Below are 14,411 nucleotides of genomic sequence, written 5' to 3' on the forward strand. Positions count from 1 at the left end.
TTCACCCAAAAAACGAAAGTCGAGTCGATTTGGAATCAGTGATGATTGCTAACCAACCATTCATAAACAACAGAAACAAATTATTTACGCCGGTACTCTGCTTTCCTTTTTACTCTAATTTGAGCTTGTCAACGACGGCCGGTAGCTTTTCTCAATAACATAATAAACTAGGCAATATGGATGACCAGTTAAGTTCCATAAAATTTTTTTATTGAGCTGGTTAGGAGACAAATATTCTGTTAATTACATTTTTTGTATCATTTTTATCGATATAGTGGAGTTAGTTGACTTGACTCTGGAGTCCCGTAAAACAAGTCGATCCCGAGGAGGCGTCGACCTCCGCGACTGCTTCGCTGGAAGCTTCGTGCTCCAGCGGCAGCGGATGGGTCCGTGCGTGGGTGGACCCGTAACGCGCCGGTTGCTAGTGGCATTTCCGTGATTCTAATGTCCCGTCTCCGGGTTCATTATTTTAAAACGCATAAAAATGGTGCTATGCGTTTTAAAGTCTCTCTCCTGCTCAAACCCCACTTGCTCACAGGAAGTAACTCTCGCCTCCCGCGTCCATCTATCTGCCGCTGGTGTCCTCTGTCGTCTCGATCTCGACCTTTCGATCTGCTTCGCGTTTCGACGTGCCTTTACGGTTATCTTCCCCGGTTTGACCTTGTTCGATGCGTGATTTGAGGTCCTTCGGCGTCTCCGACCCCGGTCCGGCGCGGGGAGGGGCGTTTCGGGATCTCCCAGGCATGGGAGCCTACGATTCGGACCCGAGGAGGTATCTATATGGTGGAAGGGGCGATACTCCGCCGCCGTGTATCCCTGCTCAGGAGGGCGGCGGCAGAGCCAGGAACCTGGTGGATGGGTTTTCTGGGTTGGTCTTGGGCGACGGTCAGAATGAGGCTGTGCATCAAATCAAAAAGGCGGTGGAGGACGCAGAGACCACCATCAAGCAGCAGGTCAGCTGCTAGCTTTCTGATTTCACTGGAATCACGATTTTTATTTAGGCTTAGCTTAAGAGGAAGTGAGTAATTAGTTTTCCCATGTTTTGACGTTGGCCGGCAACCTTTATCCATGGGCCGGCTATGACGGACTATTTGCCATGGTCGGAGTTAAGAGGAAGTGACTACCGTAGATATTTGTGATTGCTTAATTCTTTAATCTGATCACGTAACTTGATGCTATACCATTATGTTATTCTTCAGGTGGCTGGGTGTGATTGTTTTAGATCCTCCAATTCATCATTTCAACGTGTACACAAAGCTTATTTATCTAGGCACCATGCATATCTGGAAAATCATGTGAGGATAGTTTTAATCCTATGTAGAACGAACTGATACATGGAAATTTTTAGACTGCGACTGATACAAGGTGTTATGAGAAGGCCCAAAAATGATCTGGAAGTCAAAGTCGAGGTGAGGAGGCAGTCAAAGTCAATGTGAGGTGGGTCAATGTCTTGCGCCGATCTGCACAAGACCGACTTGGCTAACTTTGGATAAAGACGACCGACTTAAAAGGGCGGTCAAGGAATCCAAGATTAAGGTATGTAACAATTCATATAAAGGCGAGTAGGTAAAGGCGAAAATGACCCATAGCTGTACATCTATTCTATTTACCGGGAAGCTGCGTTCTCTCTCTCGATAGATGAATGTTCTCGTATTCCATCTGCGGTCTCAATAGACCCTCCATTCTCATCTCTCGCTACTCAGAGACGCAGCGGTTGTATGTACCTGAAGCGTTGTATTGCTTCCACTAATTACTCGAACTACTATGTGGATCTCACCATCACGTGGTGTAGTACATTCAGTGCTAATGTATCAAGGTGCCCAAAAGGTCATCAGACGTAGTCCAATCAGTTCGTGATTCGACCCCCCGATCCTAGAGCTCGGAACTTAGCTCATCATTATTACTTCCGAAAATAGCTTAAACGCCTCTACGCACGCATATTACATATTACAAGACCTGCATATTACATATTACAGAGTTGGGATGGCGGGTTTAACCCCCTCTTCATAAGGTTAAGGTTATACAACAAAGGCGCAGATATCCTCGTCCGTCCAGTAGTATCATCCGGTTATATTCCCGGAACAACGTTAAAGTAATCAGTTATCGGATTACACGTGTAATTGCGTCGTCGGAATAGCTATCATGTGCAATATCTACAACATAATATATACTGGACCTCTCTCAATTATAATTTAAATATTATCATGCGAATTCGGTTACACAGAGTTCATAATAATATGATTCTCGCTGCTACGACTGTATCGCCACGTAAAGCGTATTAAGACAGACACACATAATCCCACACCTCCTCAATAGAGGTTATCGGTGATATCGAGGTCTGAAAGTCCCACCTGTACCGGGTTTACACTAGAATTCGTGACTCTCTACTATAGCCACTCCAATCAGACTCCGCACGATTCGGTCCGCGGAGGTCCTTCACAACATGCTTTCCCCGATTTTTTTCCCTGCTGCGCCGAGAGGGAGAAGATACTTACTGTCTTCCTACTTCCACAATTCCTTTTCGATTCAAGTCTCTTTCTCGCTCCGCTCAAAGCCCCACATCGCGCCGATCGCCTTCTTCCGACGATTTTATCGATCCATCAGGATGTTTTTCGATTTTGGAGATGCGGCCACACTGGAACAGCCTCCATCAACGTACGATGGGAAAAAGAGTGGATTGGACGATTTTCGGACACCACCTTTCTCGAAGATTTCAAATTGCGGACGTCAGATATAACGCTGACAACATAACCGAGCGCGCATCGTGTGACCAACCGCAAGCGAGTCCTCCACCGAAGAGAGAGACCTCAAAGGTCTGAGTTTTCAAATGGTCTCCAGCGGTCGGCTCGGGTTCGTCACATCAACATCCATACGCCACTGCCTTATCTAGCTATAGCACATGCCACATCACTAGACATCACCTACTCACACTCTTTTTGGACGCCGAGAAAGAAACCCGAATAAGGACGCATCAAATGCTTACGGAGAAACTGGCAAAACGCTCAGAGGAAAGCCCCGAAAGTCTCTCCATGCTCGGTAAGCATTGTACTCTCGGTTAATTCTCGGAAATAAATATACATACAACAAATTCACACGGTACCAGTAAATACATTACATTGTGTGATCCATTCTATAGATTAGGTTCGTTCACCGTCATGTCGTCGCTTGCTAAGTGGTGCGCTGGAAGCCTCGTAACGCTTCACCACGCCTCCTCGCCGCTGGGTTCAGTCGAGTCAATCTCTGTTGTTTTAAGGTTCCTCCCATTTCCTGTTTCAGAGATTTCTTCTCCTTTGTGCTGCTCTTACCATTACCCAACAAAACCACCCCCTTTTCGTCTGGGTCAAGGGGCCCGCGTGCTACATGAATGAAGATTCAAAGTGACCCTATGTTCTATGTTGCCAGATTTTAATAATATGCTTTTTTGCGCTCATGCATCATGAGTTTCGCGCTGGATTGAAGCCTAGGACAAGGCCACTGTACGTGAAAGTCGTCCGTTGGAAGAATGTTCCATCGTCCACTCCCACACGCTGTGAGCCTCTCACTTCTCTAAAGAGCAAGGGCGGCAAGAAGTCCCACTGAAACCAAGACTGGAAGAGCTGCCTCAAGCCTATCATGGAAGATGTACAGTAAGAAGATTGGCCTCTAGCCTCAGTCTAGTCTGTAGCAGTCAATCCAATGTCCGTAATGCACTAAAATTATTATCATTGTGTCGACGCACGCAAACAATCAGGTGACACAAGGTTCTATGCGTCCTGGCATTCGTCCGTCGATGGAGGTGGTAGGTCCACACCTAAAGAGAAATAGTCGTCTTACGCCGTACGAACCCCATGAATGTAGTACTGTGCCAGGTGGCGTCCGAACCGAACAAATTCACATCGACACCTGCGGGAAAACGTAATAATGCCGATGTTGGGGATGGGGGATACGTCAGTTGGCCCGCCCATCATTCGAAGACTTCGTTCGATGACGAAGGTCGACTACGTGACAGACGTGCCATTGGCTCATTCACACACTCGAGCGAGGACGAGGTCAGATTAGTTTTGACAGATTTCGGAGAGAATCAAGATTTCATCCGGTGACATGACATGTTTGCTTTGATTATTTCAAGCTATAAACGTCGCAACCATCGCACCTGTCTGTCATCGACCAATATATGGTACGCGGAGATGGGATGCTCGAGCTTATGCTTTGCCCGTGACCTCTATAGCCCATAGCTCATGTGATGGTGACTCCGGCTACGATGAATGTGAAGTGCTTTCGCTCTTCGAATTGGCGGTTAAGTAGTCTATATCTTGAGCCTATGCCCTTAGCCAGGGCCCGACTTCCTCGTCATTTTTGTCATTCACCTCAGGCTCTGAATTCATTCGGATTTTTTTCAGGTTGTTGTTTCTCTTTGAAAATAAAATTCCGAGAGATACCGGATGGGGGAAATGAGGAAACCGACCAACACATAGGTTACCGAGATCTATTAAGCCTAGTGCAGCTCGACAAAACTTTACTCTGGCGGGAGGCAGAGATCTGAAGAGGAGAAAGAACATGGAGAGACGGCACAGGCTACAAGCTAACCGACATATGCATATCTGAGATCATCCCTGGATCTTTCACGTCACGATGTACACGCGATACATGTATATATGATACACGGCGTCAACTACGGGTTATGGGTGTGTTCGATTCCATGTGAGCCGTCGGTTCAGCGACGCGAGAAACGACACCAGTCAGTCGAGACCCGTCGGGCAATCCGCCGGGCTAGCATATGCCCTAGCTAGAAAGATTTCATCTCCATACGCCAATCCTCCTTATCGTCAGGTGGACCGATTGCCGGACTACATTGCGCAAATATCATCGTCAGCTGTGAGGATCGAAAATATTAATTCAGGAACTTACTCTGACGTATACAATGTACGCTGTGATATGGGACGCACACTTACCAATAAAGTTCCTCCTGGTATGGATTGAAATATATGAGGTTTATGGTGAAATGAAAAATCTCTTCTCAGTGGTCGATCATTAAACCCCATACTACGGACTTTCGACGATGCTATATTCGGAGAGGGGCAGCAGCACCTAGTAATATAATCAACGGAATCCAGTCAAGCGGACTCTCCCCTCAGGCAGAAGCCGCCTGCCTGCGGAACGGCGATTCTACCGGCGTGTATTCTGCTTGATGTCATAGCAAGATAGCCGAACTCGCTTTCTTCAAACTCTACTGTGATTACAATTTAATGGACGGATGCTGGACTGTCGATCGACAAGACAAGATTCTAGAGTTAGTTTAAATTATATATTTAGCACTGTGCCCATACTTACCCTAGCCCAATTATTTGTGGTCTCACAAGTTGTACGTAGCAAGAACAAGAGGGAACACATAGAATCAGCAGTATTTCTAAGTCGTTATTGAAGAATGCTAAACAACCAACTCGTGCATCTGTAATTCTCTCTGATTCATTCGCCCTTATTTTTGTTTGTCAATCATCATCATACTAATAATACTCACTCACAGTGTCAATCCGTAGACTGTCGATCGATCAACGGAGCTTAGTAAAGTAAGTATAGTATAATGACGATGGACTCGGGCGACCATCTGCTCGAGCCACAGTTGATTTTATAACCGAGATCAGCTCAGAGCTGAAGAACACTGAGAGAAGATACGTGAGCGGATCGAGACTGACAAGCAAAGTAGTAAAGGGAATTTCCATGATCGCGCAGTCGCCACCATCGTGAGAAAAGTGCAAAAATGTGAGCATATACATAGAGCTGACAGCGATCGAATCAGAAGATGAATCTAAGCAAGACATCTGATTTTTTGGAACTCTCAAGTTAGACAACTTATCTTAATTTTTATACCCAAGTTAGCTATTCAACAATCAATTTTCCAACTATAATATACGATTCTAATAAGAGTGCTCAAACTAGAAGCGACTCTCTATATATGGCCAAATAACAGACATGTAACAAGTCGAAGCCGAATTTATATAGAAGATTCCTCGGCACGGAAAATCAGCACGAGAAATTAGCCTCCTCCCCTGTAGCCCGATTGAGCAGAGCACACTCTTGAGGGCTCGAGTGAGAGGAAGATATACAAAGAGACCGTTAATGATACTCCAAGTCTTGTCAGAACAGAAATGTTGGTGATCGAAGAGAGATGGTGGTTGTAGTTCTGACTGATTGATCGGGGACTATCTCTGAGGTTTTCCGGGCTATTTACTGGACTGAGCGGCTAGACGAGGCGTGGCATAGTACGCAGATACTCGATCGTGGAAAGTTCTCGCCGTTCCACGGAGCCATTTCGAAGTCGTGATGGGTATCTGGCACTTACTCATAGTCGCATCACAACTATCCTCATCCCTTTTGAATTCAAGACCCGATTGACGCCTCTCATCCTCATACGGCCCGCCGTCGGACATTCTTCTAGAGGGACTACCTCTTCACCCATGCTATTTCACTATATGAAATAAGCAAGTTAGTTAGGTATTGTTTTAAATTGTCGATGCCAAACATAATTGTTTAACGGGACAAAATCAGTAGCCTAAGGGTAAGATTGTGATCCGATCTGATAGTCAAGAAGTTCTGGGCCTATGCCTTCGAGCTGAGTTCACACGCTACTAGAAGTCCAACTGAATCACGATTCCGCATCAAGCTATGTCACCAAGGAGATCAACATTTTGTAGTCATCTAAGCGTGATTCTCGATGACGAGTAACGAGGTCAGCCGTGAGGACTCCAACTGGGATTAACGCTTGCCGTACGCTCCTACCCCGGAAGCGACTAACGGTGCGTGTATAATTCCCTTTTCACCCTTGTTATGTATACACGGTAGGAAGTAGTTAGATCTCCAGACATGCTGGGAGGCTATATCCCGGTGTATCGAACCTTAACTACACAGACACCATTTAAAGGTATAGAGGACAAAGACATGACATGACACCCTATTAACGGCATATTGTCGAAGACACGAACTATATGTGAAGAGTTATTGAGAGATTCTTTCTCTGAGACCCGTCCGAAAAGTGTCACGAAGCCCAAATCATTCAGAACACAACTACAATGGGCTCCTACTTCTATCTCTCATATAAGAACTTGGTGGGTGGAGCATGGATAAATCTCGTGACACCATCGTGGGGCAGTCGACTGTGGGAGTCGAGAGTGACGCTCTAGTCGTGGTAATGCAATCGTGCTCGCTAATGAAAATCATCTGAATTTTATCTCAAAAAACGTGTACTCCTAGTCTCCGGTTATATGCATTCCTCGTTCTCATATACTATACTTCGGCAGTGGTCGGTTAATGCCTCGCGGTTAGCCACGAGCCATCGTGCGGAACCGAGGCATCCGCCAAAGTTGGCGAGGCCGAGACTAACCTCTGCCCCTGACGCCTCTCTGGAAAGTCCGAGCGGTGCCACATCTGTATCTGAACTCTAGACGTTAGAGTAGCCAGCGGCGCCGTCTCGTTCCACGCTGCATTAGTTCCGCCACATGTAATGCGGCGTCGGCTCCGCATCCGCTCTCGAGTTATTAAGCGAGTTATCCGACTACCCCGGCGCAGCACGGACGAAGCTCGACACGTTCTATTCACGTTAACTCGCTCCCTCATGCAGTCCGACCGTTTAGGAGATCCTGAGCACTCTCTCTCGCGGTTATGGATGGCGTTATGCATATTATCGATCTGTCAAGTTATCCGCTAGGCACGCGGGTTACCGTATGCTTAGCACCCGCCGCCCAGACTCCCCGGGATGGTGCACTGTGATATTAGCGTCGACCGATTATGTTGGTGTTCTTGCTCCTTCTATATCTTATTTATATTCCATTCGATTAATCACAGAGTATTATTCTACACGACTTACTTAACTTCCCTTCGCCTACTGGATCGTTGGAGAAATTGTTTGTTCATTAATTACATCAATGATTAAATTACGAGTAGGTAGTCGGTTCACGAGTCTAAAGATCTCAACTCCTCGCTCACATTCAGTAATTATTCCTCCCGCCTTATTACATCTCGGATTATTATTTCGTCTTATTATTACTTCCACCGATTATTCGCCGGTAATTATTCACCAGCCTTATTCCATTACTGCTCGATTATTTCGTCGTGCAATTATTCACTCATTATTACTTCATATTGATTATTCCACTCTAATTATTCCATGGGTCTTATTATTACTTCCGGCCCCGATTATTCCACTCAAAGGTAATTATCTCACCCATTTTATTATTCGACCTCATTCCCACTACGCTGCACAAAGTCCTCTCCAAATCGGATTCCAGTTATGACCTTTTGGAAGCATTTATGGATGGATTTCATCTTACTAAGAAGGTATCAACAAATTATGAAAATGCATAAGACAGGTATGATTTTAAAAAAGGTCACTATTTATTTTTTCATTTAAAATTCCATTCCCTCCCATTAATCACAAGACATCAAGATAAGCATGTTATACATTTAATCAAGTTTACTCAAGAGTCTTTGGGAAGCTCTTTTAAAAGTCGTTGGTGATCTACAAAGTATTTTGGTGGTTCTGTTGACAGGTAGCCACCCTCACGAAGTTGTTGGACCACCCCTTCAGCTCCAAGGGTGAGCATCCTTATAGTGCATGCAACAAATTTTTGGCCGAATTCGTGAAATTCGAGATAGGTTTACTGTCTAATCTCAAAATGATTGTCCTCTCCAGCTTTGTAGGCTGCCAGTTTGGACTTAGCGTACTCTAATTCAGCCTACATTGATTCCAGCCTGGCCTCTTGTGTATCCAAGTTCCGTTGTTGCTCCAGGATCGACATATCCTTTGTTGATAATTCCTTGGTTCGCTCAGCTAATCTTGAGATATGAGAAATCTTCAGTTCTTCAGGGTGGTTTTTTGTGTCAGGTCTTCTAGTACTTTGGCTTTTATTGAAGTTTCTGCTCGGAGTTGGGATTCACTAGTACTTAGCAGAATTTTCAATTTCCTTCTATTCGCCTGTTGAGAAGCCATCAGTTGTTGGGACTCTCTCATAGTTTGCTCTATATCCGAGAGTAGCCCAGCTTGGACGTTCACTTCTTTTTATAGATTGACCAACTTAGTGTTTGGATTGGACATGGAGAGCTCTAGTTCCTCTACACGCTCTCTTAGGATCTTGTTATCCCACTCCAAATCCACTACTAGGTGGCTCAAGTTTAGCCCTGCAGCGTAAAATTGAAAGAGAAAGAATAGCATTGAGAAATTTTACCTGTTTAGGGGGGTAAACTTGAAAACTTACTGTGATGGCGTTTTGAGCATATTCGTTCGCGTGCTCGGTCATTTTCTCACATTTGTCCAGACATCAGCTAGTGAGCCTTTTAAAGTCAAGGTGAGGGGCAGTCAAAGTCAAGGTGAGGTGGCAATCAGCGTGTCACCCTCATTAGGGCTTAGCCTCTTACTCGACGCTAAGGCCTTCGATATAAGGACGGCTGACTTAAAGGTCGGTCATGCTTGAAGGATCCAGTGCTCCACTTGTGAACAATCGGTCGGCGTAAAATCCGGTCGAAATCATGACCCACACCACTGAACTCTATTATATACTCGGCCGACCCAAAGGTCGGCTTGGCGTAGCTAAGCATAGTGTTCGCTCTCAATATATGGCTGAATGTCTCCATATCTGGGCGGTCTTAATAGACCTTTCTCTCCATTCAGTGCCAGAACATACAAACTAAATCCGAACGACCCTGAAGTCGATTGAGCATATGAGGTTCAGTTTTCCACTTCTTCAATATTACTTTCAACTTCCCGATATCGTCCTACAGTGCAATATAACCTTTAGTATAAATCAGACCGTCACAATGTCAGTCGTACCTACGAGTCCGAGCACCTTGTTATCCAACATTCAGTTTCCCATCATACGGTTGGTCGGTTCTAGAACTGACCGAATCTGCGAGAGTTGGCTCTTTGTTATTTATCAGATCTCCAAAATGAGCTTACGAGTATATCGTCGACCAAACTTATGACAGGTCGGACTTATGGAGTTTAATTCCCACTTCAAAGGGAAAAATACATAAGGTTATGCCTATTACAAAGCCGATTCAATGGAACCTTTTCACGAGGTGACTATACAATTTCTATACATATAACAGAAGATTCCTAGAAGGCTAACTGTTCAAATGCTACACCTTCCATTATCCGACATCTTCTAACACTGAATATTCCTTATCACTCATCATTGCGAGGTTATCAGAGGTGATATAAAAGGGGATCTCTCTACTAGAGGTACGTTGTTTACACGCTTTACTTACAAGAGCACCAACTTTCTGTCTATTATGCTCACTTAATTTTATTGTAGTCATTCTCCACTTTTTGCTCTACTGATTTAGCGTCAGAGGACCTACACGATGGACCCCTTCCCTGGTTTTCGCCTAATGTTCTGTTAGCTCGTTTGAGTGTGCGCAGAGAGGAGGAAGATACTTGGAGCTCTTTTTCTGCTCCAGCTCAGCATCGTTTTCCTCTCGTTCAAAGTCTTCTGTCGGTCAACCACATCGCTACCTGCCTAGTGCACCATCTCTTCTGGTTTCAGACAGGATCAGCGACAATACATTTGCCACAATTGTGTTTTGGCTGACATCTCTCACCTCTAAAAAACAAAATCTTAGTTGAAGAAATCTCGTGCAGATTACCTTGAATTTGTATGAGGAATTGCTCAAGTCTTTTGAAGGAGGCCAAGGAACTTTTTTTCTTCTTCTTTCTTAACCAATAGGCCTTTTGGTAAATTCTGCTAATGCTTTGCTCTGGCAACGTGTTGGACATGGGACAAAGGACTAAGCCTTTATCTTGTTCTCGGAATCAATCTTAGATCTCCTTCTCAATTCATAATATTAACCATTCTTATGATATAAATATATTGATTATCTATAAGTCATCAATTACTAGCAAAGAGTAAATATTGTTGCATGTGAGGTACTATCTTCTTTTTGCAGCTTTCCTGATCTTCACAATTCTGAGTAAGATCTGAATTGACTGAATCCATTTGTATATCATACTAGCCATTTAACTTATGATTTAAGCTAGTCTCAATCAATTGAAACTGAATTTTAGAAATAAAAAAAAAGACAGCCCGGTGCACGAAGCTCCCGCTATGCGGGGTCCCTGGGAAGGATCTCTTGTACGTAGCCTTACCCTGCTTTTTGCAAGAGGTTGTTTCAAGGATTTGTGACCTTTTGGTCACAAAGCAATAACTTTACCGTTGCGCCAAGGCTCTCCTTCCAAAACTGAATTTTAGAAGTAACTTACTTAAATTGATGTAAACTTACTGTTCTTTTACATTACTGGCAGTCACTTCTAAGCGGAAGAGTATTGTGAACCTTTTTATCTGCTAAAAGGATTGCATGCTCTGAGTTCTACTTACCTAACTTTGCTTCATTGAATTTGTCTAGGATTGACAATTGAAATGTTGGGTAGTTTTTACATTTCATCAGTGTAAGATCTTTACTTAGGTTAAGATCAAACAACTTTTGAGAACCTTATTTATGGATGGCTGATAAGGTGCAATTTGATCATTTCAGTAGCTTTGATTTTTTTATATATGTTTGATTGGAGACATGATGGCGTCTTGGTAAAATTTTGCAAACTTGTGAGTAAATAAATATTCCGCAGCTATTAGCAAATCATTGAACATTCCAACAACTTATGTTAACATGGTTCCCTTTCATTCCAACCCAATTATTCGAACCAGTTGCATTTAAATACTAACATGGTTTCATGTTGTTCCCATCAAAACATTTGTGCAGCCCAAATATCATATTACTATTTAGTCATGTCATTCCAAATGGAGTTCTTTGGTCCAGAATGCTTAAATTCAAGTTAATAATAATAGACTCATCTAAGTCCATAAACACTAATTTCATTAACCTCTAGTCTTCATTTGGGATTAAATTAGACCATCCTATTCATGTGGCATAATTGTGCATGCTGATCATTTTTTGTGTGTTAGTCTCTCATACACACAAATGGTGGCATTTCAACTCCTAAATAGAGAAACACAAAAATCATTTTGTATTTATATTTAACTAGCATGTTCTACTAACCTTGTGGCACCTTTGTAAATTTGTCTATTATTTATTGATTGTTAAGATATTGTTAGCAAAGAGCAATAAAAAACTTCTTTGACTAAGTGGTATTGTATTATGCAGCTGGAAGCGAACAACCTATTAAAGAATGAGCTCTTGCAAAAAACACAAGAATTGGAAAAATATGTAAGCACTCTAAAGTCTAAATTACTATGCTATCCAAGTTTATCATGCCAATTGTTTCTTGGTTTATAGTTCTTTTGAAGAGTTCAAGCTTTAGTATTTGCTTGCTATGAATCTGGGATCAATTTTAGTGCTTGAGAATTGTGGGTTTGTGATAGTGAATACAGGTGTTGACTTTAATTTGAACCATTAACCATAAATTAGTAAGGTGAATTTTTCTTAAATCATGCCCAATCTCGGTATGCATGAGGGGATTGAAATCTAAAACGTTAATCTAAAAGAGAGTTTATTTATTGTTATCTAAAGACCAAAGCAATTCGTCTCTAAGGTTAAGCTACACAGAAATGGCATCTTCCACATTGATGTTGATCTTATTAGCGGCACTGCACTAACTAGGTGAAAGTCTATGGAACTGTCTGAATGGAACAAGTGTGATATGACAATGGCGGACATTTGGTCTCATTTTAACAAAGATAAGCACATTTCCTTGCTACTTTGGTTGCTGTTCATGAACCTCATGCAATCAAGAAACAAACTTCTATTTGTCAAAGGCAATAATCATCATAACAAGGAAATAATTTATGAAATGTCTTTGTTCATAAGAGAAGATGTTGAAAAATTATCATGTTTAGATGCAACCAGAAGGTCCAGAACATCAGTGGTGACAACTACTATCTAAATAGCTGTCCAAATAATTAACCTCATTGTTTTACTGAAGTTTCAGGCTAAACCAAATTGTGTTGCTTATGTTATTATAAAATAGTTGTAGCCATATTATATTAAGATGCAAATAATTATGGTCCCTCTTCTATTGTTGTCATATTTATGTACATTTCTGCATATGCTGTGTGATCTTCTGTTAAGAAATGAAGAATTTTCTGGAAATGTAGGAATGGAGATGACATTTGGTTGATATCATTTGTTCTTGTTCCAGTTAGATATATTGTATCTTTGTAGAGTGAATGTTCACACTTCATGAATTTTTTTTACCATTTCACTTGTGCTTGTTACTGTAATTTTTATAGAACCTTGTAAAAATCACTCCTATACAATTGATGCCATTTGGATCTAATTTGAGTAGTCTGTACGGATATGACCTATTTCCTTTTTTTTGTCAGAGGTCAGAAATTAAATCTTTAAGGTCTTCTGAGATGTCTGCAAATGACCATTTGGATGCGTACAAAACTAGTTATTCTAATTCTTCAGTGGGGCATGAAGCAGAGAGGAGACGGGTAGAAAATCATTCACCTTTGAATCCTCAAGACATGCTTGTGCTTCATCAGAATGGAGTTGCTGGAAGGGAGGAACATCATGGAGAATCTGGCACAGCTAGTCAGCAGTATTTTGAAAACAAGGTTAAAGGTGACCTGAGAAAAATTCCAGGAGTAAATTCTAGTTATTGTGCTAGCTCATCACAATACTCAATTCCATCCTCCCAATCCTTGTCTCCAAGCAGGTAGGTAAAACATGAACTTCTGATGTCATATTTATCTAGAATCAGCTTAACATGAAGCCATATGCCATAAGTAGTCATTTAATGCTCCTGATAGGCATAAAAAAGAGGGAGAACAAGATCAGAGATTGGGTTCACCTGGAAATGGTCTAGTACCAGTGTCTGATCTCAATTCAAATATTCTCTGGAAGCAGGTACTTTCATTTGCTTTAAATTGTCAATTTTCTAGCAATTCAGATTTCCAGTTGTTTCTAAATAGTAAATCTATATTTCAAGGAACTTATGGTCAAGGTTAGAGAACATGAAGAAGAGATAGCACAGTTAAGACAGCACCTTGCGGATTATTCAGTTAAGGTTAGAAGAGCTCGTCAAGAATCTCCGAACTTCCTTTTGGTTGTCCATCTGTTGAACTAAACCATAATTTCTAAACTGTAATAGGAAGCACAAATATGCAATGAAAAATATGTCCTAGACAAAAGGATTGCTTATATGCGAATGGTGAGCAAGCTCATCAGTTTACTTCGCCTCACTTGAATCCCTATAATTTGCAATCTCAAAGATTTGCAGGCATTTGATCAGCAACAGCAGGACTTGGTTGATGCTGCATCAAAAGCTATTTCTTATAGACAAGATATTATAGAGGAAAATATCCGTTTGACATAATAGCATTGAAGCTCATTTTTGTTTATCCTTGAGCTCCCTCCTTAATATGTGATATGTGGAATTTAAAAATTTGAATTTATGCACAGGTTTGACTGGCTACTATATTTTT

General features: G+C 42.3%; 1 pseudogene; it reads left to right on the plus strand.

Annotated features, from left to right (window-relative positions):
* The first annotated feature begins 506 nt into the window (after positions 1-506).
* The window catches only part of LOC122031078, a 36,849-nt pseudogene continuing 22,944 nt past the window's right edge, over positions 507-14,411 (plus strand).

This window comes from Zingiber officinale, chromosome 11A (assembly GCF_018446385.1).
Source record: "Zingiber officinale cultivar Zhangliang chromosome 11A, Zo_v1.1, whole genome shotgun sequence".
NCBI lineage: Eukaryota > Viridiplantae > Streptophyta > Magnoliopsida > Zingiberales > Zingiberaceae > Zingiber > Zingiber officinale.